General features: G+C 43.2%; 1 protein-coding gene across 2 annotated transcripts in view; it reads left to right on the forward strand.

Annotated features, from left to right (window-relative positions):
• Positions 1-5,373, forward strand: part of PRKCH (protein kinase C eta) — a 362,213-nt gene that overhangs the window by 173,720 nt on the left and 183,120 nt on the right. The window lies entirely within an intron of this gene.

The raw sequence follows: 5,373 nt of genomic DNA on the forward strand, positions 1-5,373 counted from the left end.
CCAAATGTCTTTCATTTGAACCTAGAATTCTGGACTCTTACCTATATTGGAATTCAGTTCTGTGTTTATATTTATTCTGCTCATTCTAGTGATAAAGATGGTCTTTTTAGATAAAGATGAAAGCCCAAGTTAGGAGTTCTGTTTTCCCTTTGCCATACAACACCTCATTCCTTCTGCCCCAAGAAGTAGGTTTACCCTTTCTTGTTATGCTTGATACAAAAACAATTACAATTTGTCATTTTTATCTTCATAGAGCAGTCCTTGTTTCTTTAGGATGCACAAGTTGTGAGATTCTCAGTATGTTAGTAACTTTCACTTCGGATTTGGCCATGAGCCCTTACCTAGCATTGTTCCTGGGACTCCGAACTTTTTAATCATATTCTTGCCCTCTCTCTTCTTAGCTTGTTCTGCCAGTTGGTGGCCTCATTCCATGCCTGCTCTTCCATCACCAGAAAGTGACTTCAATCCCTAACTCCCAAGACCTTTTTTCAAAGGTATGATGGAGAGCTCTGAGAATTACCAGCTTATTAGAACAGCCTGACTTTTCCTCCTACAGTGAAACTCATCAGCCCTCTTTGTCCTCCCTTGCACAGCCTCTGGGGATATTTGACAAGTATTTATGGAGCATCAACTCTCTGCCAAGGATATGGATACAGTGATGAGCAAAAACAAAAGTGCTGTCTTGTAGGCAGTATGGTTGAGTGAGGGAGAAAGACATCAATTACACGATTATATTAATACAAAATCGCAACTGTGACCAGTGCTATGAAGAAGAATGCATTGCATTGAATGAGAACGTCTCATAGGGTGTTTCAATCTGGTCAAGGAAAGGTGGAAGATTTTCCTAAGGAAGTGACTCATGAGCTGAGGTAACCAGTAAAGAGGGAAGGAAAGAGCACTCAAGACAGAAAGAATAGCAAATGCAGGTGCTCAGTATCAGGAGGGAACATGGCAAGTTCAAAACCTTTTAGAGAAAGAAGTCCAGTATGGTTGGGATCTAGGAGGCATAACTTCCCTTAGTTGACATTTCATCAACTTAGTGTGCTCTCTGTCCTCTGATGACTTTAAGATTTTATTAGGCACTCCTTGTAAATAATTTACTTACAAGTTGGGTAAGGCTGGTCATGCTGTCAGTCCCTGGAGGAGCCATCCGCTCACAGTGAGTTCCTTGTGTCCGGATCTACGTGTTTATATTCAACAATGACATTACAAAATGTCAGACCTCCAAGATTACTTAGTGCCAAGTTCCCTGTTACGGATGAAAGCACTCAAGCCTGAAATATCCAAACAGTAAATTGCTTCTCAGGATGGATGTTTTCTTAGGAGGGCTCACTTGCAACTTGTTTTTCATCTTCAGAAAAAAACATCACCATTAGGAAATTTTCATTCAGTCTTCATGGAATGCTGAGCTTAAGGGCTAAACAGGACATTCACAAGCATGTGGTGTTCGCTCCATCTCACTGAGGAAAGTGCAGTGGAACTCAGGACATGATTAGAGCTCCCACTGGTGTTAGGCGGTAAAGATACAACATGAGTAGATGTGGTGTCTGCCCTAAGGTTTTTTCTGTGGGGTGGGAGAGATGGCCCATAAATAAGAGCAGGTGGGTTCCAAAAGTGAAGCGTGCCCAGGGCATTATGGGAGCACAGAGAACAGCCACTTAGCCTAAGATGCAGATTTAGGCAAACTTCCTATAGAGATGATTGCTGAGCTGAGTGTGTGAAGTTAAAAGCTGAATAAAGTTAAGTAGGTGTTTAGGTAGAGGACAAGCTCTAAAACTTAACACTGAGAAGTATGAAAGTCCATGGAGGGTGGGGTAGAAAACGACTAGAAATTTAGTAGTACTATGCAGAGTACATCATGAGAAATGCTGGACTGGAAGAAACACAAGCTGAAATCAAGATTGCCGGGAGAAATATCAATAACCTCAGATATGCAGATGACACCACCCTTATGGCAGAAAGTGAAGAGGAACTAAAAAGCCTCTTGATGAAAGTGGAAGAGGAGAGTGAAAATTTTGGCTTAAAGCTCAACATTCAGAAAAAGAAAATCATGGCATCCGGTCCCATCACTCCATGGGAAATAGATGGAGAAACAGTGGAAACAGTGTCAGACTTCATTTTTTTTGGCTCCAAAATCACTGCAGATGGTGATTGAAGCCGTGAAATTAAAAGACGCTTACTCCTTGGAAGAAAAGTTATGACCAACTTAGATAGCATATTCAAAAGCAGAGACATTACTTTGCTGACTAAGGTCCGTCTAGTCAAGGCTATGGTTTTTCCAGTAGTCATGTATGGATGTGAGAGTTGGACTGTGAAGAAGGCTGAGCCCCAAAGAATTGATGCTTTTGAACTGTGGTGTTGGAGAAGACTCTTGAGAGTCCCTTGGACTGCAAGGAGATCCAACCAGTCCATTCTGAAGGAGATCAACCCTGGGATTTCTTTGGAAGGACTGATGCTAAAGCTGAAAACTCCAGTACTTTGGCCACCTCATGTGAAGAGTTGACTCATTGGAAAAGACTCTGAAGCTGGGAGGGATTAGGGGCAGGAGGAGAAGGGGACGACAGAGGATGAGATGGCTGGATGGCATTACTGACTCGATGGACGTGAGTCTGAGTGAACTCTGGGAGTTGGTGATGGACAGGGAGGCCTGGCATGCTGCGATTCATGGGGTTGCAAAGAGTCGGACATGACTGAGCAACTGAACTGAACTGAAAGCCTAAGGATTCAAGTATGGTGGGAGATAAGGCTAGAAGAGTTGATAGAAATGAAGTTATATAAGGCTTAATATTCTGGAGAAGTTTGAATTCAGTATCACTTGAGGTTTGGCACCATTGCCTGTCATAGGAAATGTAAAATTCCATTGGCTTAAATTAAGTAGAAATGAATTTCTCTTCCCTGTAAGAAGTCTCGAGGCAAGAGATCTTGCTCTGCCATGAAAACTCCATGGAGTCCTCTGGGGCCCAGATTTCTATCTTTTATATTCTGTTATATTCAGAGTCACCTCATGGTCTTAAAATGGTTGCTGTAGCTCCAAAAGTCATCTCTGTTTTCCAATACAAGGCAGTACTGGAATAAGAAGGGCGAAGGACATTCCTTCCATTGAGTCTTCTCTCTTTAGAGATCCTCCCTGAACTTTCATAGAGTACTTACCATGGAATTGTCCAAAGCTTGGTCATACTTGGCTATACCTAATTGCAGTAAAGGCTAGGATGTTATTACATGGCTAAAAATTGGGGTTCTCTTATTAAGGGAAAAGAAGGAAAATAGTTATTTGATGAAAACTTGCACTATCAGATACAAATTTCATACCAGGGAATTTGGCTCTATGTAGCAGGTAATGGAGAGTCTTTGAAGAATCTTCAGCAAGTTGGATGACATGACTGGCTTTATATTTTACATATATTTTGTGGGAGAGTGTGTGGATATGTGCATGGGGGCAGAAGGGGAAGGTTGAGTTTGTGCCTATTATTGTGTTCTGGTTAAGAAGATAATGAGGCTCTGATACATTGGTAGTAGGTCTGAGGAGAAGGCCAATGTTTTTGAGGTACCAGCAAGTAGAACAGACTCGGTTCAGTGACTGGGTAGACCCAGGGGGTGAAGGAAAAACCTGGGGTCATACCTGGGTGTTTAGTTAGAAGTCTGAATGAATGATGGTACATTAGGTACAAGAGATCATGAGCCTGGGAAGAGATCTCGGCAGGTGAAGAAGAGGAGAATTAGAAACGTAAGCTATCAAGTACTTAAGACATGTGCCGGTGGAAATGCATAATAGGCAGATGGACTTGAGTCTGAAACCCATTGAAAATGGGCAGGAACTAAATATTTGGAAGTCATCAGGACATAGCTGTTAGTTCAGATCATAGCACTGGATGAGATCATCATCTTTGAACTGAAGGAATGCTGGGCATAGTTTTCAGCCCGTTTCGTGATGGTCCTGAGGACATGGGTGGGTTGCTGAATGCCCCAAGCCTGTTTACCGGTCTTCAGTGAGGGGTACCATTGACATAACTTCCCTGCAGTGTGTTAACGAAACTCCAATCAGATGGAAGTGGACATGTGAAAGCTCTTTGAAACATGCTGTGTGGACAAATGAGATTATTCTTTGCATACATGCTATCAGCTGATTTGGATTTTCTTTGTGGCATAGGCTTCAGCTGAAATTTTGTTCAAAATGCATCCTCAATAGTAGAGAATTGAGCTTCCCTCATGGCTCATCTGGTAAAGAATCTGCCTGCAATGCATGAGACCCCAGTTCGATTCCTGAGTCAGGGAAGGTCCGCTGGAGAAGGGATAGGCTACCCACTCTAGTATTCTTAGGTTTCCCTTGTAGTTCAGCTGGTAAAGAATCCGTGTGCAATGCAGGAGACCTGGGTTCAATCCCTGGGTTGAGAAGATCCCCTGGAGAAGGGAAAGGCTACCCATTCCAGTATTCTGGCCTAGAGAATTCCATGGACTATATAGTCCATGGGTTCACAGAGAGTCGGACACGACTAAGCGACTTTCACTTCTCTTCATAGAAATTGGAGCTGTGGCTTGTAAAAATCAACCCTCTGAAGACCAACTTAGACAGCATATTAAAAAGCAGAGATATAACTTTGCTAACAGAGGTCCGTCTAGTCAAGGCTATGATTTTTCCAGTGGTCATGTATGGATGTGAGAGTTGGACTATAAAGAAAGCTGAGTGCAGAAAATTGATGCTTTTGAACTGTGATGTTGGAGAAGACTCTCGAGAGTCCCTTGGACTGTGAGGAGATCCAACCAGTCCATCCTAAAGGAGATCAGTCCTGGGTGTTCATTAGAAGGACTGATGCTGAAGCTGAAACTCCAATACTTTGGCCACCTGATGCAAAGAGCTGACTCATTTGAACAGACCCTGATGCTGGGAAATATTGAAGGCAGGAGGAGAAGGGGGCAACAGAGGACAAGATGGTTGGATGGCATCACTGACTCAATCGACATGGGTTTCGGTGGACTCCGGGAGTTGGTGATAGACAGGGAGGCCTGGTGTGCTGTGGTTCATGGGGTTGCAAAGAGTCAGACATGACTGAGCAACTGAACTGAACTGAACTGATCTGAAGACCAATCTTTGTAGTTCTTAACTAGCCGGGCATTCCACCACACCACTGTTGATGTCGTCTATGATGTCATGATGGTGGCAGCCACTGACTTTGCAGCCCACAGTCCCCAGGATCTCTTTAATGGTTCCAGAAAGTTCTCAGGACCATCAGTTGTTGATTCAGTTGTTCAGTTCAACAGCACCTATCAGGCAGTGTGGACAGTCTCATCAAAAGTGATGTTTCCACTGTGTTTAATGTTTTTCTGCTTCTTTCTGTCTCTTGGCATTTCCCTGAAGGCTTTGATATCAGGCAAGAG

The sequence above is a fragment of the Ovis aries genome, chromosome 7, assembly GCF_016772045.2.
Source record: "Ovis aries strain OAR_USU_Benz2616 breed Rambouillet chromosome 7, ARS-UI_Ramb_v3.0, whole genome shotgun sequence".
NCBI classification, from domain to species: domain Eukaryota; kingdom Metazoa; phylum Chordata; class Mammalia; order Artiodactyla; family Bovidae; genus Ovis; species Ovis aries.